The following is a 27,916-nucleotide window of genomic DNA, read 5'->3' on the forward strand; positions in this document are numbered from 1 at the left end:
CCAGACCCAAATAACCAGGAGAGTGGATTAAGCCCAGCAGAGACTCCAGGAGCCTCGGAGCAGCCAGGCCAGTTGAGATTGAATACTCGGGTGAGTGGAAAATCCTGTCTGCAGATCAGACTGCTTGCCAGATCCAGGAGTCCCCTGCCAAGCCCTCCATATCCATTGAGACAGAATTTAATTTTAATTTAATTTATTAATATTTCTATACCGCCCTTCTCCTGAAGGACTCAGGGTGGTCTACAGGGCAAGAATAAAACACAGAATTACAAAAGTTAAAAAGTAATTAAATACATGCCCATTAAAAACAGTTAATACATAATAAAAACCCCAATAAAATGACAGTAAAAACCCCACCAATCCCCCCTCAGGCCAGGCCGGCTTGTTCGAACAAGTATGTTTTTAGATCGCGGCGAAAGGAGCGAAGATCGGGCGCCGTCCGGAGCTCAACTGGTAACTGGTTCCATGGTTCCGGGGCTCCCACAGAGAAAGATCTCCCCCTGGGGGCCACCAATCTACAGAAGACCCCAGCATGTGGCCTCTGCAGCAATGGGAATTTGGGGAGCCACCACAAGTGGAAGGCCAACAACCTCTGAGCTTGCCCCAGCTAATAGAAGCCTTGCAACAGCTGGGGGTGGTGCAGAAGCCTGGAGATCAGGAGCTGGTGGGAGGACAACAGCAGCAAGGGGGGCCCTGGCAGCCATTAAATCAGCAACCAGAGTGGGGCCAGCAGCCACTGGAGACACAACAACAGCAGTGGGGCCATGGCAGCCAGTGAATCAACAGCCAGGAGGGGGCCAGCAGCAGTAGGACTCCCAGCAACAGTTGATCCAACAGCCAAGGGGGAGACAGCACCAATGGGGGCCCCAGCAGCCGTTGAACCAACAACTAGGGTGGGGCCAGCAGCAATGGGGGCCCCAGCAAGCAATGATGAGCCCACGCTTCAGACCAACCTTCGATGGGGACCCAGAGAAACTGACTTTTTTCCTCAACCAAGTTCGCTCTCACTTGAATCGCTGGGGTCACTCTTACCCGGACCCGGGTGCGATGGTCGATGTGATTGCATCCAACCTAGAGGGAGAAGCATCTGAATGGTTGAACAATTAATATAATGAGCAGGCCCCTGAATTGGAGGACCCCCACCTTTTCCTCCTGGGGCTGAGGGAGAGGTTTGAGGACACATCCATTGCCCTCAAAGCAGAAGAACAAATCCATAAGATAAAGCAAGCTGCCCTAGAGTATGTGCGGGAGTTTCAAAAGATGGCAGGAAGGATAGAGAGATGGCCTGAACAATCAATGATTCATCTTTTTAGAGAAGGTTTAGATGACCACCTCTCTCAGGCATGTATCTATCGAGCTGTACCCAACCAGCTGCATGAATGGTACCAGGCAGCGGTGAAATTAGATGTCCAGCTCGCCCACTATAAAAAGCCTCCCCCACCTGAAACTGCACCAAAACCAGGATCCAGATGGCTACCACCACCTCGAAAACCCCCAACATCTGCTACTGCTGAAAGACCTAGACCACCTACAGGTCTGCCAATCAAGTGCTTTCGATGTGGACAGCAGGGACATTGAGCAGTGAACTGCCCAGTTCCTTACCCGCAACAGCAGAGTAGACCAGATCCAACAACGAGGAAGAAACCCGCACAGCAGCCATTGAGAGAAAAGTCCAACTGGGCCACCCAGGAGCCTGTTACCCAGGTTACATCCCCCACCCAGGAGAACACTGGCCCACCGACCAGGCCCACCCCCACTTTACCCAGTTTTGACAGCAACGATGAAGGGGAGAATGACCCAATGGTGAGTCGACCCATCCTACCTTTTTTATTGCCTGCTAAACTCATAATCCCTAAGTCAGGGGCACAAGTAGACCTGAAAGTGCTACTTTATACCGGCTGCTCTCGATGCATCATTAGCCTGTCATGTGCCTTGAGACTGGGCATACGGGCCAAGCCACTCTCCAAACCTGTGAGGTTTGAGCAAGCTGATGGCTCTCTAATGGGAGGGACTTTAGTCACACAATTAACGGAGCCCTTACACCTGGAGATAGGCAAACTGAGAGTTCATTCACTTCCTAGTAGCTCCAAAGATGTCTGAGACTGTGATCCTAGGACTAGCCTGGCTAGACACATGGAAGCCACTTATCTGGTGGGAAAAAGGAATGAGAACTGTGAGACTACCCATAGGGCCCGATCCCCCCATTGATTCAACTGATGTTACAGGGGATTTTAGCCCACCCAATGAGCAAGCGCACATGGCTGCCTTACGGCCTCCTGGCAAGCCACTCATCCCCGGCGAGTACCAGGACCTAACGGAGGTGTTTAGTGAGAAAGAATGCGATACCTTGCCTCCTCACCATCCCATTGATTGTTCCATTGAACTGCTACCAGGGGCTAAACTCCCCCAACCAAAAATGTATGCTATGTCCCCCCTTGAAATGGAGGAGATGCAGCGATATGTGGATACAAACCTAGCGAGGGGATTCATCGAACAGGCCAAGTCTACTGTGGGAGCCCCTGTGTTGTTCAAAGAGAAAAAAGATGGGTCTTTACATCTCTGCATGGACTATAAAGGCCTAAACACTGTGAGTGTGGAAAATAAATACCCTCTCCCCCTCCTGAAAGACTTGCTAACCCATCTGGCGAAGGGGAGCGTCTTCACCAGTTAGACCTGAGAGAAACATATTACCAGGTAAGAATAAAGGAGGGGGATGAGTGGAAGACAGCCTTCAACTGCCCCTTGGGGAGCTACCAGTTCAAAGTCATGCCATTTGGACTGCAGGGGGTCCCATTCGTATTTATGCAATTGATCAATGAGGTCCTACATGAACAGCTATACAAAGGGTTCCTAGTATACCTTGATGACATCTTGATATACAGCACGAATATGACCGACCACATAAAACTGGTCAGAAAAGTGTTAAAGAAAGTACTGAATGCCAAACTTTATGTCAAACTGTCGAAATGTGAATTTCACCAAACCCGATTAGATTATCTTGGCTATAGAATCTCCAATGAGGGTATCGAAATGGACCCAGCCAAAGTAAAAACTATAAATGAATGGCAGCCCCCCAAAACCCGCAAACAGCTTCAGAACTTCCTAGGGTTTGCCAACTTCTATTGTCAATTTATTCCCTCTTTTGCTGAGATTGCTCTACCTCTTACAGAACTACTCAGAACGGGCAAGGGAGGGGGAAAACCACAACCTGGACAGCCGCTAGCATGGACTATGAGTTGTCAGAAAGCTTTTGAGAATTTAAAAAGACTATTTGTGGCTGAACCAGTCCTAAAGCACCCTTGCCCAGGGGAGCCCTTCGTAATTCAGGCAGATGCCAGCAATGTGGCATTCGGAGCAGTGTTATTGCAAAAGAATAAAAGTGAGGTCCTATAACCTTGTGCTTACACCTCTAAGAAATTTACTGAAAGCGAGAAGAGATGGACAGTCTGGGAAAAGGAGGCCTTTGCAATTAGTTGGGGGCTATTAAACTGGCAGCACTACTTAGAAGGGAGCAAGGTGCCTTTTGAAGTATGGACAGATCACAAAAATTTAGAGGCACTAGAAACTCCCCCAAATTGTCCCCAAAACAAGTATGATTGGCACAGTACTTCAACCGTTTCAACTTTACTCTAAAGTACATACCAGGAAGAAAAAACTTCTTAGCTGATGCGCTCTCCCGATTGCCACAATACGAAAGTGAACGCGAAGAGGTTCATGAGGCAATTATCCCCGGTCCACCAATTGTGGCCCAACTCACACCTCACAGGACCCCTAATCCTGATGACCCCGGGGTAAAGAAAATAAAGCGAGAACTGCTCACTGATCAATGGTTTAAAGACAATCAGACATCCCTAACATGCAGGGATGGTCTGGCTTACAAGGAGGGGGAATTGTACTTGCCTGAAGCTCTTCGCCTTAAGGCCCTCAACCACAGCCATGATGTCAAACAGGCTGGACATTTTGGATATCTAAAAACTACATATCATTCGCTGGCAATTTTGGTGGCCGGGACTAAAACGAGACGTAGAAAACTATGTCAAGAGCTGTATTGTATGTGCCACCATGAAAAGAATCCCAGGAAAGACCCCTGGGTTATTGCAACCGGTGGCCAAACCTTCTCAACCATGGGAAGAAATAGCTATGGACTTTATAGTAGACCTACCCAATAGTAGAGGAAATACTGCCATTTGGACTGTGATAGAACTATTTTCAAAACAGGCTCATTTTATCGCCTGCAAAGGTCTTCCATCAGCTCTACGCCTAAGTTGTTCCTAAAATATATCTATTGACTACATGGCGCCCCTAAGTGAACAATTTTGGACAGAGGGGATGCAGTTCACAGCGAAATTTTGGAGAAACTTTCTTAAATTAATTGGATCATCTCAAGGCCTATCAACTGCTTTTTACCCGGCTACTAATGGAGCTGTAGAGTCCGCCAACAAAATGGTCGAACAATACCTTAGATGCTACATCTCTTACCAACAAACAAACTGGACCGACCTCCTCCCTTTTGCAGAAGTGGCTTACAATAATTCAGTACATAGCAGCACTGGTTACACTCCTTTCCGTGTAGCCACAGGGAAAGAATTAAACCCCATACCGGAATACCCTCAGTTACCCTCTGCTTCCCAGACTCTTGATCAGTGGGTGAGGGGTTGGGAAGAAGTTTGGAAAAATACAAAGGTGACCTTAAAAAACCTTTTGAGACCTACAAAAAGCAAGCTGACAAAAAGAGAGCTCCCCAAAGAACATTCCAAGTTGGGGAAAAGGTCTATTTGTTGACCAAATACCTATGCCTGAAACTACCAAACAAGAAATTGGGACCAAAATGCTTGGGGCCTTTCCCCATTGTGAAAATCATCAACCCGGTCACTGTGAAATTGAAACTACCCAGACGTTTGTGGAAAATTCACCCAGTGTTCCGTTGTAGCTTGCTGAAACCTTTTCGAACCTCCACTTTAAGACCTCCCCCTAAGAAAGCACCTGGACCCCTCATGGTAGCAGGTCAAACACATTATGAAGTAAAACGTATTCTTGACTCTAGAATCTTTAAGGGAAAATTGCAATACCTAGTACAATGGAAGGGATACCCATTGTCTGAAGCCACTTGGGTGAAATCTACTGATGTGAAACCTGACAGACTTATCAAAAGGTTTTATGAGAAACACCCCAACAAACCAAAAGCCAATTCCTAACTTTTGTTTTGTTTACATTACAGGATCTGTCCTTTTTCTAAGGGGGGGCGGATGTCAATGCTGCTAACATCGAATGTTATTGCTTGACATGAGATGAAGAAGTAGCTATTTCATATGTTAAACTTGTGTATTTCTTTAAGATTTGTGTATTGTTTTAGTTTAAAATTGGAGGGAGGGAAGAGTAGGAATGCACTTTGAAGGCCATTTGTCTCTCTATAGAAGATAAGACTTTGGTGGTTCTTCTAACGGAAGGGAAGTTGATTCTTTAAATTAATTGGAGAATATGATTAATGACAAAATTAGAAAGGTGGAGAATTGTGTTTAATTATATTGTGCAAGGGGTGGAGATTTCAGATTCCAGCTTCCTTCGAACAAGCATTTGCCTGTGTATTAGGCTAATAAAGGACTTTTAAGGTAAACAATGCCTCAGAGTCACTTGAAAAGCCCAAACGTCAGAAACTTGACAGTTACATTTAAGGGAGGAAGTGAAAGCCATAAAACTCCATGCCTGTTCCCTTTCCCCCTTGGGAATGGCAGAATCCAGGGGAAGACGAGATTTGGGTTTACTCAGAGGAGATAGTTAGAAATGAAATATAAATGGATTCTGACACACAGATTGCTTCTTGATTTTGAAGTGCGATATAAGCCCATTTAGCTATTTTTCAAACATCTTGAAGAAAAAAAAAGTTTGGTAGGTTGGAGAACCAAATAAATCCTCATAGAAGTATTTGCTACAGCATTAATGGTCATGAGCATATATACTTCAGATATGCCATTAGAATGTTGTGGGTGCTTCATCACTCCAGATTTTTAAGAAAAGACTGGACAATCACTTGTCTGAAATGGTATAGGGTCTCCTGCTTGAGCAGGGGGTTGGACTAGAAGACCTCCAAGGTCCCTTCCAGCTCTATTCTGATTTTCTTTTCTTATTCAGTGAGTTGTTTTATTAATATGATATCCCCCATTCGGGTTCATTTCTCCAACAATAGAGGGGGAAAATGAAACAGGCAATCCATAAAGGGGTGTCGTCTCCAATGCTCTCAGGTATAGTTTCAATTGTTTTTGGAAGATGGCTAAAGTTGGACTAATATAACTTTCAGTGGGAAGCTATTCCAGAGGACCAGGACTTGCCACAGGAAAGCAAGCACCTACCAGGCTCAGTACCCACCACACCTCCCATAAGTGGGGAACTGGCACTGCTTTTCCAAGCAAGATTAAGCATTTTTGCAAAATTAGTCAGCAGGATGAATAGGGTTGTTTGATCTCAGCTTTTGTTTTAAAACAGGACTCTTTTAACAGCATATTTTTCCCCAGTCCCAAAGTTTGAGTTGTCAATAATGATATTAAAGTTAAACTAATTAGAATGAGTTTCTAATTAGCCACATCATTATTCCATTGGTAATAATAATGGTGGAAATTGTATTCAAATCACTTGTTAGCATTCTTTCTTATTCATACCCACTTGCTGATCAACTCAGAAAGATAAACTCTAGTTCTATATTCTAACCAGAACTGTAGTGGTGAGGCTTATCAGAAAAATGACTTCTGCCATAAAGTTACCCAAATATGAATGTGCAATATTAAACAGGATCTGATGCATGACAACCTACTTGAGATAGAATTTCTCAAGGGATGCAGTTTATTTTCAAATGCAGCTAAGAATGATAGACACATTCTGATTTGTATGCTTACACAAACATACTTGTTTTTTTCATATTGACTTTGAAAGCAGAAAGAAAAATAACAAGCTCCAGATTTTTCCCCAAATGTAGTTGTAAGCTGCATATATCTTTTTTTGCTAGCTATTTGCATGTAGCAGTCTAAGACACATCCCATGGTACTGGTCACCATATTCCCATTTCATGTGGTTTAGTATCATTCATATAATTTATATCCCCTGCTGAAACATCATTTACTTATTTTACAAATAGTACATAAACAAAACATTTATTATTATTAAATGAAATAGAAAAATAGCTAGTATGAACCACACAAACAGTTTGAGTCAAAATAAAAAATAAATTTACAAAATATGTATCATATGTTTTGATATAGAATGGAAAAAATGCAGATTAGCTTTCAGTATGAAAATGCCTATCCTATCTGTAATCAGTAGTGGGATTCAGCCAGTTCGTACCACTTCGGCAGAACCGGTAGCTAATTTTTTGTTGTCCAAGCCCAGAATGGACTTCTGGAAGCGGCATCCACATAGACTTGAGAACCAGTTGTTCACATATTTGAATCCCACCACTCCCTGTAATGTGACAAATGAAACATTTTTATGCTTTATTAAGGTGTTTAGTATGTAGAGCTGTTGTTTTCAGATGAGTATGATAAAATCTAGTTTTGATTGGTGCAACTATCTCTCCCATCTTCTAGCTAGTGTTGTCAAACACTAATGACCAATTAATTATGAGATCATTTGTTTTAGAAATATCAAACATCTGCTTCCTTGCTAATTCTCTATTAAAAGGTTTTAGTCAATTGTATTAACAAATGTTTGTGACATAAGTATAATGCTTTTCATGTAAGTGTTTATTTTCCCAGATAATTTCAGACTGTAAGCAGCCAATAACATATAGCAAACATTATAATCCATTTTGTTTTCAAGGATAAAATGTATCATTGATAATTGGTCTTTTTAAAATCTGCAGCATATTTTAAGTTCAGAACTCTAATGTATTGCATTTGATAGCCTGACTGACCCTCCTCTCTCCATTCTTTTTGGGAAAATCCTGGAGAGCTGATAAAGTAGTTGAAGAATAATCTTGTCCCTAATAGGGAGAACTGTTAAAGTAGTTGAAGGATAATCTTGTCCCTAATAGGGAGGAGAAAGGAGATAGACTAGTTGCACTGATGTTTTGGAAAAGTCTAAAGCAAATGTGAAAGTCAACAACATGTAAGCACCATATAAACTGATTAGGAGAAACTAGCATAGAATTGACATGAACAAATCTTGCCAGGCTAATTGCATCTTCTTCATAGATCAGGGACAATCTGAAGTAGATTGCTGGAATACTAAAGATATTAGGTATTTTTACTTAAGCAAATCAGATGACAAAATTTCTTATAACATTTAGATTATCAAGTATGACCCGGTGATTGATAAACAACTGTCTCAAAAATCACAATTAAAAGAATTCTCTTTTCTTTTAGGAATGTATTGAGGGAACATATTGAATTGGGAAGACATATTGTTTGGTTTTGCCCGCCAACACTGTAGAACATTTTTAGGAATGGCATGTTTGGAATAAAGAGAATAAACAGATTTCTTTGTTCACAAATCTTTGACAGTCTTAAACCTAAACCTATTTCATATGCCTTAGCAAGCGAAAAAATTAAAGGAATAATAAGATTCTCTCTCCACAAATGGGTAGGCATACAGAGTGATCCCCAATTTGCTTTCCCCTTAGAAAGTGCTCTACTAAAAGTGTTAAGCAAACATCCTAAAACTGCTTGGCATTGAGGCTACCCAGTCATGGTGAGCTGCTCAAATTTTACAATACAGATTCTTAATTAATGCACATGTGCACACATATACACATCCAAAGGTTCAGTTTTCAAAAGAACCTTATCATTCTCCTAAAAGCAGTGAGTAGTAGCATCCCATATAAGAACTGGATTAGTGGTGGTTTTCTTAAAATAAAGAGTTCTATAATTTCTAACATTCTGTAGATATCTTAAATATATGGACAGATGAAAGCATTTTCAGTAACATGCCTTCTTCTCTGCAGATCTGCTAGCTTACAATACTGCACCCAGCTTCTAAAGCCAGACAAGAGAAACCAAACATGTCAAATGGAAGCACATGATTTATTAGCTCCCTCTAGACAAAACTGTGGTGACACAGGGCCTGTGTAAGAGTATCTGAAATTACTGACTTTCTGTATTTCTGTCATGGCTGATAAAAGTAATGCATATTCAAGAAGAAGGGCATGTCAGACAATGAACTGTAACAATACTTATATTACAACTAAATTATTTATTTAGCAGTTGTCACTACCATAGTCAACTGCCTCTCTATGTACTCCTCTCATGTTCCTCTGAAAAGAAGCACTGCTATCAGGCATTCAGCAGAAGGGTTGCAGTTGGTTAACAAGCAAATCAAAACATATCATTTCTGGAGACCATATCTAACTAGCCAGGTTTCTCTAGCCGTGATCCTGGAATGCTGTGGAGGATTGTTGGCTGATTCATAGCCCACCAGACAAAGCAACAATGTGCAACATTCAAGGCGTGCTGCTGCCCAATCGATCAGAATGTCAGGAGAGAGGGAAGTAGGCAGGGAGAGAAAAACAACCACCAACCTGCCTACAGGCCAAAGAAATGCATATATATTCCTGTATATGTGATTCTGGTGAGAATTTGGGGCGGGGGACACTATGCACAGCATTATTTTTTTTAATCTCCTGATTTTGTGTTAAGTATAGTTTGACCTTCAGTCACTTTGAGAAACTGCAGACATAAATCAAGTGTCCAGCAAAGAGCATGGGTTGTCCTTTGCTTTCAGTGGAATGTACTGAATTATTAAACCTATCCTGGCTTGTAATATTTATTTTTCCTTGATGGGAAGTAAATCCAAATAGGGCTTATATGGAGAAGGCTCCATATAATTGTGTGCTTCAGAAAAACTGTGTCAATAATATTTTTTTAAGTGAGAGTACTATAGAAGATGGTTGCAAGCATACTCTCTGCCATCCTCATAATAGCTGCTTAGAAAAGATAAATTGTTACTATATATCTTGATGTAATCTATGGTAAATAAATAAGTCCACCCATAGGTAAACCTTTAGTAAGATGAAACTGGAGGATTCCCACTTTGGATTTTCTAATCTATAGGCCTGATCAAACTCTCTCAGCAACTCATATGCAACCATCTTCCAAAACCAGAAATTTCATCAATATGTTTAACAAAGACAAGAATTAAATACAATAAAAACAATCACTGCCTTCTGCAGAATTTCAGGTGTGTTTTATCTGAATAACTTACATCACAGCAATACTTATATACCAAGATCTTTTTCAACACAAACACATTGTCAGGACTCTTTTTTTCCCCTACCATGGCAGTCTGTCCTTGATTATGCACACATGTTTATTTTTCTGGAACCCTGGGCCAGAAAAGCTTGGGCCCTGGTTGTTACTGGTGATGCCAGTTGTGGTTTGGGCATGAGTGGTTTAGAACTGGTGCCTCCCGTGCTGTTATATTGGGGCATGTGAGACAGTGTATATGCCAGGAAGTTCTTCCCCCCTGGCAAGTGTTTGAGTGTAAAATGGAATTGGTGAAAGTGCTGGGACCAGCAGGCTAGCTTAGGGGTGAGCTTTCTGGGTGTTTTTAGTGCTTCCAGGTTTTTGTGGTCTGTCTAGACCTGAAAAGGGATTTTATTCCCTTCAAGGAAATGGCGCCACATAAGTAATGACCATCTCACAGCGTACACTTCCTTTTCCCACACAGTCCAGTGGTGTTCCATCTCAGTAAGATTCCTGGATATGTACATGCATGGTTGCAGTGGCCCTTCATCATTTTCTTGTAATAGTACAGCCCCCACTGCCACATCACCTGTATTACGAAAGGTTTATCCGGGTCCAGGTGCCTCAGTATGGGTTCAGCAGAAAAGAATCTCTTTAACCTCTTGAATGCCGCTTGGCATACCATTGTCCATTTCAGTGGCTGGCTGGGTTTCATTGAGGTTTCCCCCCTCGTTTTTAACAAGTTTTTGAGGGCAAGGCTATTTGGGTGAATGAAGGGATGAACTGGTGGTAAAAGTTTTCAAAACCCAGGAAAATTTGTAATTGCTTCCTTGTACGAGGTGGTGTTCACTCTAGCACTGCCCTGACCTTCTTGGGATCCATTTCAATGCCCTGTGGGGATATGCGATAACCCAGGTACTCTATTTTTTCCTGGTGGAATTCGCATTTTGATAGTTTGGCATATAGGGGACAGCTCGCAGTTTCTTTAAAACCGCTCTGACTAGGTTGACATGCTCCTCTTTGGACTCGGTGAAAATAAGGATGTCATCTAAATAAAACAGGCCCCCTTGAATAGCTGCTCCCTTAGCACCTTGTTGATTAATTGCATAAATACTGGGGGGGGCTTGTAGTCTAAATGGCAAAACTATATTGGTAGCATCCCACTGGGCAATTAAATGCAGTTTTCCATTTGTCCTCTTCCTTAATCCTAACACAGTAGTATGCTTCCCTTAGGTCTAGTTTGGTGAAAATTCTTCCTTTTGATAGGTGGGATAACATGTCCTTCATGAGGGGTAGGGGGTACAGGTTACTTTCACTGATCTTTTTCAACACAAACACATTGTCAGGACTCTTGGAAACAATTTCTTCCAACAGGAACTTTTATTAAGAGTAGTTGATAGTAGGCATAATAGAGAGGATCTGAGATTTTCCACACAGAGTGGTAGATTAAAGTATCCCCAAGCAAGACCCCACCCCATAGTCCGCCCAGCCAGTATGGGATGGCCAATCCCCAGGTGTTAGGTCCATCATGGGAAAAGGGGAGATAACATTGGTCCATCTCCAGTTCATGCAGCGATGATTGGCAGCTTCTTCACACCTTCCTCTGAGAGCGTAGAAATAAACCAGGCACTATGGTTACATTCCTTATTTCCTCCCTTATTCTAGCTAACAGTTTATGGAGATAAAGTTCAGAGAGAGAGATAATGCAGGAAGCAAATTGTTACATTGTAGCAGATAGAGGACACAGAGGCAATAAACGAAAGCAAAATGTTACATTGTACTGGATAGAGGAAGCAGAGGCAACAAACCTGTGGGCATATCCCCCCTCCCCCTTGGGAGTATGGCAGAACCCAGGGAAAGGTGAGATTTGATTTTGGGTCAGAGGGGATACATAGAAATGAAATAGGAATGGGTTCTGACACACATGCATACAGATCTGTATACAGTATATATTGCCTCCATCTTCTATATAAGGAAACTATTTAATGGTTTCATGCATGGTTGCAATACTACACCAAATTTTAAAAAGTTGTCACCCATAATATATGTAGTTCATCTGAAATCTAAATCTAAATTATATAATTTTTAAATCTATTGAATTATATGCTGTAAGACAAAGGGAAAATATGTTCAATAAATCTCAATACTTTGATCCTATATTTCTGCTTTCTTGTGCAGGTCATGTGTTTTCTAGAAATGACACCACAGATATATCATAATAACAGAATCGGAAGGGCTCTTGGAGGTCTTCTAGTTCAACCTGCTGTTCAACCAGGAGGCCCTATACAATTCTGGACATATGACTGTCCAATATCTTCTTGAAAACCTCCAATCATGGAGCATCCACAACTTCTGGAGGCAAATCACTCCACTGATTAGTTGTTCTCACTGTCAGAATTTTTTTCCTTAATTCTCAGTTGGATCTCTCTTTGATATTCTTCCATCTGTTACTTCTTGTCCTTCATTCACGTGCTTGGGAGAAGCCCCTCTTCTGTATAATAGCGTCTCAAATATTGGAAGACTACTGTCATGTCACCCAGTACTTCTTTTTATTAGACTAGACATACCTAGTTCCTGCAACTGTTCATCTTACAATTTAGCTTCCAATCCCCAAAATCCTCTTTGTTGCTCTTCTCTACACTCTTTCTAGAAGTCTCAACATCTTTTTTTTTGTATTGTTGCAACCAGAACTGGATACAGTATTCCAGGTGTGGTCTTACTAGTGCAGTACTAAAGCAGTACTAATACATCATTTATTTATTTATTTATTTATTTAATTACATTTTTATACCGCCCTATTCCTGAAGGACTCAGGGCGGTTTACAGGGCAACATAAAATATGATATAAAAATAGTATAAATTAAAATAGATTAAATTACATAAGCCCAACAATTAAAACAATATTAAAAGCTAAAACCCCTTCAGTCCAGGCCTGATAGATCAAAAAACCAAGTTTTCAGATCCCGGCGAAATGTACGCAGATCGGGGGCGGTCCGAAGTTCCACCGGTAAATCATTCCAAAGGGCAGGCGTGCCCACAGAGAATGCCCTCCCCCTGGGGATCACCCGCTGGCACTCCATAACCGTCGGCACCCTGAGAAGACCCTCCCTGTGGGAGCGCACAGGACGATGGGAAGTTGATGCCGGCAGCAGGTGTTCCCTTAGATAATCTGTACCCAAGCCATTCAGAGCTTTATAGGTCATTACCAGCACCTTGAATTTCACCCGGAGGGCAACCGGAAGCCAATGCAGCTCACGGAGAAGAGGTGTTACACGGGAGTATCGGGAAACATCATGTAATCTTGATACTATCCTTCTGTTGATGTTTTTTTGGAATTTTTTTGCAGCTGCTGCACACTACTACCTCAATAGGAATCCTAGATCCCTCTCATAGCTATTGCTTTTGAGCCTAGTACTGTCTAGTACTCCCTAGTCTATTCCTGTGCATTTGATTTTTCTTGCTTAAGTATAAGATCCTACTTTTCTCACCATTAAATTGTATATTGTTGGATAGGACTCAGTGTTCAAATCTGTCAAGACCCTTCTGTATCTTGAATCTTCTTGTATCTTCTAAAGTGTTGGCTATTTCTCCAGCTTAACGTCATCTGCAAATATGAATTCCCCTTCTATTCCCCTCACCTAAATCATTTATGAAGATGTTGAAGAGTACTGGACCTAAGACAGAACCTTGGGGTATCCTACTGAATGGATGTAATTCCATTGAGGAGTACATGTTAACTAAGTTGGTCAGCCAGCTATGAATCCATCTAGTGGTTATGCTGTCTATTTCACGTTGTTCTATCTTACCAAGAAATATGATGTGGCCTATTTTATCAAATACCTTACTGAAATATGTAAGCTATGTTCACAATATTTCCCTGATCCACTAATTTAGTCACCTGACAAATACTTGTTGGCATCTTGTAATAATTTTGTTTGTAGGTGTTCACAGATCCATTGCTTGATTATCTTCTCCAGGATCTTCCCAGGCTGATTTGTCCATAAGTTCCTGGGTCCTTTTTTTCTCTTTTTGAATATTGGAGTCATATCAGTTCTTTTTCTAGTCCTCTGGTAGTTCCCTGGTGCTCCAGGATCTTTAAAATATGTGGTTCAGTGGTTCCAAGTTCATGTCTGCCAGCTCCTTCAGAAGTCTGGGATCTGATACATTTGGTCCTGGTGATTTGAACTTCTCTAGAATGGATAGATGTTCTCATTTTCTTGCCTATTTTGACTTAAATTACTATTTTGTCTTTTACAGTATTGCTGTTGATTTGTTGTTTTTTTAACGAATTAGTTGTTTCAGTCTCCTAGTGATTTTGTAGGTAAGTGAACTCCATGCTACCCTGTCAAGCACAGCTTCTTTCAGATGTTGGATGTTCATCTTTGTATTAGATTTGAGGTTATCAAGATAGATAGATAGATAGATAGATAGATAGATAGATAGATAGATAGATAGATAGATAGATAGATAGATAGATAGATAGATAGATAGATAGATAGATAGATAGATAGATACTGTAGATAGATAGATAGATAGATAGATAGATAGATAGATAGATAGATAGATAGATAGATAGATAGATAGATAGATAGATAGATAGATAGATAGACAGACAGACAGACAGACAGACAGACAGACAGATAGATATAATCTTTATGTGTCACTTTTCTATGTATACAGGGGCATACATTAAAATGAAATTCCAATGCCCGCTCTCAAAAGAAGAAAATATATATATTAATCACACTTCATTTTGAATACATAGCAGAAAAAAAGTCTTGAGAGTTAACAAGGTTGATACTATTTTGTAGAAAGCAATTACAGAATCTAGTTGTTCTACTTCAGATACTGCAAAGCTTCCTCCCAGAAGGTAACAAAAATGGTCATTGAGAGGATGTCTGACAATATTGCACACCCTGGTCAAGCATCATTTACATGCTATGTCCTAGAAAGAAGAAAGTGAACTTCCAAATAATCTTTTCCACCATCGTCACCACTCTCTGTACAGCCCTCTATCCAAAACAATACTTCCAAACCAAACAGTAATACAATACAACAGGATGCTTTCAATCGTCCCTCTGTAAAAAGTGATAAGGACAGGGGAAAGAAGATGTGCTCTTCTCATATGATGCAAGAAAAATGCAGGTACTACTGTGCCTGTTTCACCAGTGTCTCATTGTTGAATGACAAAGGTAACCTACCCAGAAACTTACCTATCCAGAAACTTAGTAATATTAACCACCTCTATAGTTGAATCATTAATACACAGATCTATCACTGTGCCTTCCTTTTTTGAAATCGACAATGATCTATTTTGCTTTTCATACAGTTAGAACCAAGCTGTTCTTATTAACAAGTCCACCAAACTCTCTATCTCCTCCCTGTAAGAACTATCATTATCATCCTGAATAAGGTCCACTACTGTTGTATTATCCACATACTTCACAATATGGTTGGTAGCAAATCTTGCACAACAGTCCTGGGTCAACAGGGTGAACAATAGTGGACTTAGAACACAGCCCCGAGAATATCCTGTGTTTAAGAAAATGGTGTTAGAAATATTAATCCCAACTCACACATACTGGGGCCAGCATATTCTCTCTTTTTTTGTAATATTTTATTGATTTTCTAATTTTACATTTAAGTATTTAAAAAGCAACATGGTGGCTGGTTTAATCAATAATTCAATAACGTACAGAAATCTTTAGTACAAATCTCAAATTACCACATCAAATATTTCCTCTCATTTTCCTTTAATATCTACTGTCTCATATTTAAACTAATACAGTTATTATTATATCAATTAAGTAAAGATAGCATTGTTACATTTATCAATAAATTTTTAGCTTATACATATCCTAGTTAGTTTAACATTCAATCTTTATAAACAATCAATATCCTGTAGTTAGTTTTTCCCAATTTTTGGTTTCCCATCAATATTTAAATTTAACATTCTATATTTATAATTTCCAAATATTAGGTACAAAAGTTTTCTTTATCACAATTCATAACAAAGTCTAAAATTTAAGATACACATCTTATCTATTTGAGTATATTCTATTTCCCACCATCTTATATCATCTAATTAATAATACAATATAACATTTCTTATTTTCAACTAGTTTCCAAATGTCTTAAATTTAATGACCAAAATTTCCCCTATTTCAACATCAAATATTTCCTCTTTTTCTCTTGATATCTAGTATCTCATATTTAAGCTAATACAGTTCTTATTATCTCAATTAAATAAAAAACATATTTATTACATTTATCAGCAAATTATTAGCTTATTATGTATCTTGTTTACTTTTACATTTCAATATCCTATTTATTTGTTTTCCCCAATTTTTAATTTCTCATCAATATTCAAATTTAACTTTTATTATTTATACTTCCAAGTTTTAAATGTCCAAATTTTTCTATCTCAATTCATAACAAAATCTGATATTCAAAGTACACATCTTGTCTATTTAAGTATATTCTATTTTAATTGGTAATATAAAATCCTCGCTAATAAATCAAAACCCCATTTTTCTTCAGCCTTATTCTAGCTTTCTTCCTTTGGCAGCTCGCCCTCCATGTCAGTGCTTTTAAGTCATCAAATAGATCTCCCTCTGTTACTATATATATTATTTGAAATAAAAGAGACCACCCAGTCACCATTGTTTTGGAAGGGCTAGCAAATCATCTCTCTATTGTTCCAGATCCCCATAGTTGTCCTGATATGTTTATCTTTCCTTCGGTTTGTTCTTCTTCTTGCTCCTCAAGTTTCTTCTGGTTTATTTAGAAAGTCTTTTCCATTTTCAGTGTTGTCAGTCTCTTTTCTGGATTTTCCACTGACTGTATTTGTTTGTCATTTGAATCCTCTATCATGGTATTTAATTGTTCCACTTCATCTGTTATGTTCTGTGTAGTTTATTCTTTAGTTGTAGTCAAAATTTGGGTTTGTATATCTAGGCTGACATCTTGTTCTTTTTTGTAGCATCTTATTTCATCACAAGCTGAAAGAATAGTTTCATGTATTGCTTTTAACATAAAAAGAATCTGTTCCTGGTCTTCATCCATCTTCTTTTAGTGGTGTGTTAAATTAAGAGCTTTAAAGTCAGAGAATGAAAATAATTTTATGGCTCAGTATAGAACACAGCTGAGCTTCTCACAGCTGATAATTGTCAAGGTTGAAAAAGTCTTATCTGTAGTTTGGGCTTCCAGCCAAGTCTCCTTTAGACAATAACAAGTTGTAATATTAAACTTGGCCACAAGATGTCATTGATGCCATTTAAGGTTTTTTTAAGTCCAAAATTTTTATAATCCTTTTTCCAATTTTATTTCTTTTTTGTAAATAAAAACCAAGGTCTTCAATAAAGATAAGAAATCTTTTGGTCCTCAAATTTTAGAAGCATATAAATCCAGTTACATTAAGGATATTTTTTCAGTGTTTTAACTCCCCTAGATAGTCAGTCGCCACTGTTCTTAGAGAGTGGGATAGAAGTTTCCTTCCCTCTCTCCTCACAGGGGGAAAAATACTTTGGGCAGCTTTTGCAGGAGAAAAAAAAACTTGGGATTAAAGAGAGGTTCAGATCTCACCCAGTCTCATCCACGCTGCTTTGGAGTGCCTGGTAGTAAGTTTGACTTTGGCTGTCTGCAGCCTAGTGACGAGCCATGTTTTTATGGCCAGTCTTTCATCCACTGGTTTGGAGGGCTGCCCTGGATTGAGCAGAAGGACTACCACCTTCCCATAATCAAGTGGGGATCCCCTCCTTGCTGGTCACTCCCACAGGGTGACTTTTGACCCTTTCCAGGGTCCCCCGGCAGTGTGAAACCAAAAACAGAAGACAGAGCTTGCCTTCCAGTGGCCATGGCAGCTGCAATGGCAAACCAGAAGTCCGATATTCTTTGCTTGTCCCTTCTTTTTGTTCCATTCCTAGCATCTTTGACTTTTCCAATGAATTTGTATGCATGACATGGCCAAAGTAAATCAGACATAGTCTTACGATTTTAGCTTCTACTGATGTATCTGGTTTTATATGATTTAGCCCCTATCTGTTTCTTACTCTGGCCATCCATGTTATACAAAATAATTTACACCAGCACTACAGTTCAAAGGCTCAATTCTTCTTTGATCAGCCATTCTTATAGTGTCCAACTCTCACATCGTTATAGGGAAGACTATTGCTGTAATTATCATGCTTTTAGTATTTATCTAAATATCTCTGTTTTTCCAGATCTTATTCATGTAATCTATTCCAATGCGGCCTAATGTTATCCTGTATTTGATTTCAGAAGTGAACTGCCATCATGAGCAATATTTGACCCAAGGAAGATAAATTCTCAAACTAATTCAGTTTCCTCCTTATTGATTTTAAACATCTCATGTCCATCTACAGCGGTTGCAATTATCTTTGTTTTCCTGATGTTAAGATTCAATCCTACTTTTTCACTTTCATCCTTGATTTTCCAGTTCATTTTTTTCTTCCTTATTTTCAGGTAATAGTGTTATACCATCTGCGGTACCTTTGTTTAAAACAGATCTTTTCCAATACTGAGGCCATTGACTTGCAGTCCATGGCTCTTGACACAGGGCAATGATGATGTTAATTGGTACTGGTCTTAGTAATTCTGAGGTATTCCATCAATACCTTGGGCTTTCCAGTTAACATTGTTGTGCTGTCTTTAACAGTTCCTTGCTGTGCTGAAAAGCTGGACCACATCATTTTCACTATGGAAACATGACCTTAGTATGCCTCTTCCTATTAGCTTCTTCCAGATATTGACACTACTCCTCCCATTGCCTGTTTTTGTCTTTCTTGGATAAATTATATTCAGGTTTTTATCTTCATCCTTATTAATTTTGGCTTTGATCACCACTGATTAGCTATTTTGATCCTGTCATCAGATAGCCACTTGTTGTTCTTTTTGGTTTATGGCATGATACATATTTCTCAGCAATTTCCATAATGTTACTTGGATCTCTCACTGCTGTTCATTTGGATCTTTCCCTTCTAAATTCAGTGGTTCAAACCTATTCTTAACTTCTGTGGCATAGAAGGTGAGATGTTGTTCATATTGAGTTTTGGGGGATAGTACCTTTTTTCACTCTATAGTACCTTTTTTCACTTTGAGCTTCAGTTTAGCCATTAATAGCTGATGGTTTGAGCTACAATTGGCACCAGGAAGTGTGTTATCAGATGCAACTGAACCTTTCCAGCATTGTTGGCCTAAAATGAAATCTTTCTGATTTCGATGTCCATTTATGCTGTCCTGTGTATAAAAATTGCTTATGTTGAATAAACCATGTGTTCATTATGCTGAGATGATTTTCCTGGCAAAATTACATTTAGGGGATCACCAACTTCATTCTGTTTACCTAGCCCAAACTTGCCTACTATTCTTGCCACTTCTCCTTGACCTATTTTTGCATTCAAATTGCCCATAATATACAAAACATCCTTTTTGATATTTGTTTGAGAGCACATTGAAGCTCCCTATAAAAAAGTTGAGTTTCACCATCATTTGAGTCTACAGTTGGAGTATTGATTTGTAGTATGGTGATATTGAGTGGCTTGCCTTGAATTTGATAGATATTATGCAATCTCTGTATGCTTTGTGATTCTCAACACATTTAGTCACTTGTTTGCATACACAGAATGCAGTTTATTTTCATCTGACCATATCATTTCCAGAAAAATAAACCATAAACATCTGATTTCAACTGACCACTTCCTGTCCAGTGTAACTCACTGATGCCAAGGATGCCTATGTTAGCTCTAATCATTTCTTTTTTTACGATTTCAAGTTTCCCAAGGGACATTCCTCTAACATTCCATGTTCCAATTTAATATAACTTTGTACAACAAACCTCTTTTGTCATGGGCACCATCAATTGTTGGGCTTCCCGAAGGCTTTCCTCTAACAATATCATAAAATCCCTGACTGCTAAATCCCTTGCTCTTCTCCAGTAGCTCGCAGGCTACCATCCAGCCTGGACGCTCTGCTGTTGGTATTTATATCTGAGTCATGTTTAGTTATTGCCATAAAGTGTTCTGGTGAGATTTTTTTACAGGGTAGTTCACCAGTGCTTTCCTTAACCCTCCCCATTTATCCAGGCTTGGGATTGGAATATGGATGATAAATCAACCATGGGGCTGGGTTATTGCTTTTTGATAAGTTGGACTACCGTAGTTTCCGGCGTATAAGACGACTTTTTAACCCATGAAAATCTTCTCAAAAGTCAGGGGTCATCTTATACGCCGGGTGCTGAAACTTTAGGGACAGGGCTGGCTGGAAAACCTGGAGCAGATCTCCCATTTAGTCTGCGCAGAGAAAGTGGGACCAATTGGAGTAGAAGCTGCAGTCTGTGATTTTTTACAGGCTGGGGTCTGGGCGTCTTTCCTTCTAAGGTTGAAGAGCAGCTGTAGTCTATCCCAACTTGAAAGGCAGGTGGGGAATGCCGCAGCCAGAGCAGCTGCTTAGCTCTAAGAAACTGGGCTAGCTGGCTGGAAAACCTGGAGCAGATCTCCCATTTGGTCTTTTTTTTTAAAATCCCATTTATATCCCGCCCTTCTCCGAAGACTCAGGGCGGCTTACAATTTAAAGCACAAATCAATGTGCTTAGCAATAGCCTTTGTTTTATGTATATGCCTGCTTATTAGAGCTTTCACACACCCCAAGCAGCATTATTACAAAGTAAGCTTATTGCTCCCAACAATCTGGGTCCTCATTTTACCTACCTCGGAAGGATGGAAGGCTGACTCAACCTTGAGCCTGGTGGGATGTGAACCTGCACTAATTGCAGGCAGCTGGTGTTACTTAAGGCTCTGCGCAGGGAAAGCTTTAGAGTGAATTAGGAAAAGTGAAAAAGTGAATTAGGAAAATAGGGAACGGTTGCTGGAATTGGGTATGTGTAGTTTAATGAGGAGAAGGGTGAGGGGTGACATGATAGCAGTGTTCCAATATCTCAGGGGCTGCCACAAAGCAGAGGGAGCCAAGCTATTCTCCAAAGCACCTGAAAGCAGGACAAGAAGCAATGGATGGAAACTAGTCAAGGAGAGAAGCAACCTAGAACTAAGGAGAAACTTCCTGACAGTTAGAACAATTAACCAGTGGAACAACCTGCATCCAGAAGTGGTGAATGCTCCAACACTGGAAGTTTTTAGGAAGAGACTGGACAGCCATTTGTCTGAAATGGTATAGGGTTTCCTGCCTTAGCAGGGGTTGGACTAGATGACCTCCAAGGTCCCTTCCAACTTATTATTATTATTATTGTTATTGTTGTTATTGTTATTATTATTATTATTAAGTTTAATCCACTTGCATTGTTTTATGTTTACATGTTTGATGACAAACAGCCTTATGTTTATAAGTGACAGTTTTCCTACTAAGTACCTGCATGTCATAAGCATTTGAATTAAAATTACCATATTAAAATCAAATTTGATGTTTTTTAATTTTTATTTGGTGTGCGTTGGAAGAGGGGTAGTCTTATACGGTGAGTATATCCCAAACCCTATAATTTAACAGGAAATGTAGGGGGTCGTCTTATACGCCCAGTCGTCTTATACGCCGGAAAATACGGTATTTTTTCTTTTTGTGTAAAGATAGATGCAAAGAATGAAATAAGCAGATCCATTTTCTTCCTGCTATCTTTCATCTCCTTGCCATCTTCTCCCATTAGCATATGTATCTTTCCTTGATGTTTTTTGTTTTTTACATGTTGAAACGTTATTATTATTTTTGATGTTTGTTGCATACCTCAGTTCATTCTGAATCTTAGCTTTCCTGACTTTGTCTTTGCAGATTTGAGCTATTTGCTTAGTTAACTATTTGTTTTAGTTATGTTCCCCTCTTTCCATTTTTTATATTTCTTCTTTTTGTCTCTTAGTTTATCAGAGAGCTCCTAGTGTAACCATGCTGTTTTTTGTCTGGAGTCTCTTATTTTTCTTTCTCAGTAGTATTATTTTTAGACTGTTGAATTCCAATTCCCTCTTTGGATGTTTACCTTCTGTTGGAAGTACAGATGAAAACACCATTTGTGTTCTCATTTCTTTGGCTTTCATGCCTACCTGCTCATAGTCTCCTGATGTTGTTTTCAGGATCTTTGTTGTATAATTCACCCCCAAATGAAATAGGAGAAGGTGATATTAATATGTGGATTTAGTTATTTTAGTAAGCTTCTCATCCCATACCTTTGATTTTTGCTCCTGGGAGAAAACATACATCCCTAGAAAGATTGTCTGGTCTAAATTGCTGATTCTGTTCTTCTGAGTAGTGAGTCTCCTATCCCCATCACACCCCTTACTTTTCCTGGGGAAGTCTGGTCTGCTTTTCTTCCTATCACTGGCACACTTGATAATGTTTCTTCTCCAGATGTTTGCATGCTTTCTTCCAAAGGGGAGCTATGAAATTGATTGCTTAGCTCCGTTGGGGCTGGACTGGACCGGGTTGGACTGCATGGACAATGTTCTTGCTTTTTTCTTCTTCTATGAGTGGCATGTTGCCATTGGTCTACCTTAAACATTCATTTTCTCTGGTAGTTAATTGTTCCTTATTGTGTTCAGTTTGTTTACAGTTTTTTCCCTTAATTTGGAGTTTCTCATTTTGTTGTTTGAGTCTCAGAGTGGCTAGACTTTTCTTTAGACCCTTTGCTTCTTCCTCTATACCCTTAACCTTTTCCTCAAGTCTTTCAATTGGTTTACATTTGGTACAGATATACATTGTATTTTCAATGGGTATGAATATATATATATCTCAGAAGGGTATGACTGACTGATGAAGACTAAAGAGTCAGAAATGCATCTTAGTCTCCCTTAATTCTTTTTTAGTAATTTACACAAATATATGAACTGTCCGGTGTGACTACAGCCTGTTCGATGGCCTTTGCGATAAGGCTGAAAACATATATATACATATATACAAACACCCGCGAAAACCTCAGAAAACATATATATATATGTTTTCTGAGGTTTTCGCGGGTGTTTGTATATATGTATATATATACAAACACCCGCGATGGCCTTTGCGATAAGGCTGAAAACATATATATACATATATACAAACACCCGCGAAAACCTCAGAAAACATATATATATATATGTTTTCTGAGGTTTTCGCGGGTGTTTGTATATATGTATATATATGTTTTCAGCCTTATCGCAAAGGCCATCGAACAGGCCTATATGTGTGTGTGTAAATTACTAACAAAGAATTAAAGGGAATCCTTTAATTCTTTGTTAGTAATTTACACAAATATATGAATTGTCCGGTGTGACTACTGCCTGTTTGATAGCCTTCAAGATAGGCTGAAAACAGGAAATAAAGATTTGCCCCATGTTTGGGGCCTATATATATATATATATATATATATATATATATATATATATATATATATATATATATATATATATATATATATATATATATATATATATATATATATATATATATATATCTTTGGATATTCAGGTTTTTCCCCACGTAGAACTAAAGGTGTAGGGGCGACGTTTCGACGGAATCCCATCCGTCATCATCAGCCTGGTGGCTTCTGCTTCCTTCTTCTGGGAGAAGCATGTGGCTGTTTGTTCCTCTTTTTTAAACTGCCAGAGGGGGTGTGTTCTGTGGGTGAAGTTTTGCTCTGATTGGGTGGGGGAGTAAGTGTGTTCTGATTGGGTGGGAGTGTGTTTTGAATGGTGGGTGTGTTCTGATTGGATGGGGGTGTGTTTTGAGTGGATGGGCTGGTCTCAGCTGCCAGCCTTAGACCTGAGCTGGTGAGTTGTGCTGCTTTTGTTCGGCTTTGTGTTTGTGGTGGTGCCATGTTTTTATAGTGGGTGTCAGTTTGCTTATTGTGTGGTTTGGAGGGGTTTAAAGTGGCTGATGTTGCAGCTGTAGTTAGGTTTCTGTTTTGTGGTTGTGCCTCGTTATCATTGTGGGTTCGGATTTGCTTTTTGAATGGTTGTGTGGTATTGATGTCATGTGGTGTTATCATGACTTTGGGTCTATCATTCTTGGTGGTTGGGACTCGTCTGTCAATCAAGGCGGGTTTCCAAATGGTTGGTAGGCGAGAGGTATCATCTCGTTTGTTTATGCTGTGGGGGCGTTTTTCTATCTCAATGGCTTCTCTAATTATTCTGTTGTTAAAATGTTCAATTTTGGCGATAGTTTTGGTTTTTTTAAAATCAATTTCATGTCCCGTGGCTTCAAAGTGTTGGACCAGGGATGAAGTTTGTTCTCCTTTTCTGAGTGAGATTTTGTGCTCTTCAATGCATGCACTTATTCTTCTGTTGGTCTGTCCGATGTATGTGGTGGGGCAGGTGGTGCATGGGAAACACACCCAAAACACACCCCCACCCAATCAGAACACACCCACCATTCAAAACACACTCCCACCCAATCAGAACACACTTACTCCCCCACCCAATCAGAGCACACCTCCACCCACAGAACACACCCCCTCTGGCAGTTTAAAAAAGAGGAACAAACAGCCACATGCTTCTCCCAGAAGAAGGAAGCAGAAGCCACCAGCCTGATGATGACGGATGGGATTCCGTCGAAACGTCGCCCCTACACCTTTAGTTCTACGTGGGGAAAAACCTGAATAACCAAAGATCCACATACTAACACCCGCGAAAACCTCAGAAAACAAATAGAAGAGCCCAGAATTAGGCTCTTCTCCAGTGAGTCCTTCCTTCTCATTAGGTGGCCAAAGTATTTGAGTTTTAGCTTCAGGATCTGGCCTTCTAAAGAGCAGTCAGGATTGATCTCCTCTAGGACTGACCGGTTTGATCGCCTTGCAGTCCAAGGGACTCGCAGGAGTCTTCTCCAGCACCATAGTTCAAAGGCCTCAATTCTTTGGCGCTCAGCCTTTCTTATGGTCCAACTTTCACTGCCATACATTGCAACTGGGAAGACCATAGCCTTGACTATACACACTTTTGTTGACAGGGTGATGTCTCTGCTTTTTAGTGTGCTGTCTAGATTGGCCATGGCTTTCCTTCCCAGGAGCAAGCGTCTTTTAATTTCTTGGCTACAGTCCCCATCTGCAGTGATCTTGGAGCCCAGGAAAACAAAATCTGTCACTACCTCCATTTCTTCCCCATCTATTTGCCAGGAATTGAGAGGGCCAGATGCCATGACCTTGATATATATATACAGTCATGCTCGAAATTGTTGGCACCCCATAATTTTTTCCAGAAAATCAAGTATTTCTCACAGAAAAGTATTGCAGGAACACATGTTTTGCTATACACAGGTTTATTCCCTTTGTGTGTATTGGAACACAACAAAAAAAGGGAGGAAAAAAAGCAAATTGGACATAATGTCAAACAAAACTCCAAAAATGGGCCGGACAAAATTATTGGCACCCTTTCAAAATTGTGGGTAAATAAAATTGTTTCAAGTATGTGATGCTTTAAACTCACCTGGGGCAAGTAACAGGTGTGGGCAATATAAAAATCACACCTGAAAGCAGATAAAAAGGAGAGAAGTTCACTTAGGCTTTGCATTGTGTGTCTGTGTGTGGCACACTAAGCATGGACAACAGAAAGAGGAGAAGAGAACTGTCTGAGGACTTGAGAACCAAAATTGTGGACAAATATCAACAATCTCAAGGTTACAAGTCCATCTCCAGAGATCTAGATTTGCCTTTGTCCACAGTGCGCAACATTATCAAGAAGTTTGCAACCCATGGCACTGTAGCGAATCTCCCTGGTCATGGACAGAAGAGAAAAAATGATGAAAGGTTGCAATGCAGGATAGTCCGGATGGTGGATAAGCAGCCCCAAACAAGTTCCAAAGGAATGCAAGCTGTCCTGCAGGCTCAGGGAGCACCAGTGTCAGCACGAACTATCCGTCGACATTTAAATGAAATGAAACGCTATGGCAGGAGACCCAGGAGGACCCCACTGCTGACACAGAGACATAAAAAAGCAAGATTAGAGTTTGCTAAAATGTACTTGAGTAAGCCAAAATCCTTCTGGGAAAACGTCTTGTGGACAGATGAGACCAAGATAGAGCTTTTTGGTAAAGCACATCATTCTACTGTTTACCGAAAATGAAATGAGGCCTACAAAGAAAAGAACACAGTACCTACAGTGAAATATGGTGGAGGTTCAATGATGTTTTGGGGTTGTCTTGCTGCCTCTGGCACTGGGTGCCTTGAATGTGTGCAAGGCATCATGAAATCTGAGGATTACCAAAGGATTTTGGGTCACACTGTAGAGCCCAGTGTCAGAAAGCTGGGTTTGCATCTGAGATCTTGGGTCTTCCAGCAGGACAATGACCCCAAACATACATCAAAAAGCACCCAGAAATGGATGGCAAGAAAGCGCTGGAGAGTTCTGAAGTGGCCAGCAATGAGTCCAGATCTGAATCCCATTGAACACCTGTGGAGAGATCTTAACATTGCTGTTGGGAAAAGGCGCCCTTCCAATAAGAGAGACCTGGAGCAGTTTGCAAAGGAAGAGTGGTCCAAAATTCCGGGTGAGAGGTGTAAGAACCTTATTGATGGTTATAGGAAGCAACTGATTTCAGTTATTTTTTCCAAAGGGTGTGCAACCAAATATTAAGTTAAGGGTGCCAATAATTTTGTCCGGCCCATTTTTGGAGTTTTGTTTGACATTATGTCCAATTTGCTTTTTTTTCAATAGTTTTCTGAGGTTTTTGCGGGTGTTTGTATGTGGATCTTTGGTCATTCGGGTTTTTTCCCGCGCAGAGTTGAAGGTGTAAGAGCAACGTTTCGACGGAATCCCATCCGTCATCCTCAGGCTAGTGGCTTCAGCTTCCTTCTTCTTCCTTCTTCCTTCTTCTGGGAGAAGCATGTGGTAGAGAACACACCTAATCCCCCACCCAATCAGAGCACACCTCCACCCACAGAACACACCTCCTCTGGCAGTTTAAAAAAGAGGAACAAACAGCCACTACCACATGCTTCTCCCAGAAGAAGGAAGAAGAAGGAAGAAAAAACGTGCGGGGAAAAAACCCGAATGACCAAAGATCCATATATATATATATATATATATATATATATATATATATATATATATATATATATATATATATATATATATATATATATATATATATATATATATATATATATATATATATATATATATATATATATATATATATATATATATATATATATATATATATATATGGCGTTTGTATATGAAACACATATACAAACAGAACTACACACCCTGACAGACATATTGACAGCAAACAAGTTCCAAAAAAACAAAATCACCAATATGATTCAGCAGGGGACTCCGAAACAGAAAAACATCCAAGAAGAAGAACAGAACAACGGACGAGCCATCTTGCCCTACATAAAGGAACAACCAACAAAATTAGTAAAGTACTACGCAAACATAACATCAAAACCGTATTTAACACTGACAGAAAGATATCAACCATCCTGAGAAATCCCAAAGACAAAATAGAACTGGAAAACCAGGGCATATACCAAATCCCATGCGCCTCCTGTCCAGCAACATACATCGGACAGACTAACTGAAGAATAGAGGTACGTGTAGAAGAACATAAGAACTCAGTACAGAAGAAAGATCACACATCTTCACTAGTACAACACATAAACACTACGGGACACAACATCAATTTTGAAGGTACAAAAACAATCACCAAAATAGAACATCTCAATAGCAGAATAATCAGAGAAGCCATTGAAATAGAAAAACACCCAGACAGTATGAACAAGCGAGACGACACCTCCCGCTTACATGCCATTTGGAAACCAG

The 27,916-nt window shown here is 39.8% G+C and overlaps 1 protein-coding gene across 1 annotated transcript in view; it reads left to right on the forward strand.

Annotated features, from left to right (window-relative positions):
* Positions 1-27,916, forward strand: part of VWC2L (von Willebrand factor C domain containing 2 like) — a 135,998-nt gene that overhangs the window by 9,128 nt on the left and 98,954 nt on the right. The gene's annotated exons all lie outside the window — the stretch shown is intronic.

This window comes from Vipera ursinii, assembly GCF_947247035.1.
Source record: "Vipera ursinii genome assembly, chromosome: 1".
In the NCBI taxonomy this organism is placed as follows: Eukaryota; Metazoa; Chordata; class Lepidosauria; order Squamata; family Viperidae; genus Vipera; species Vipera ursinii.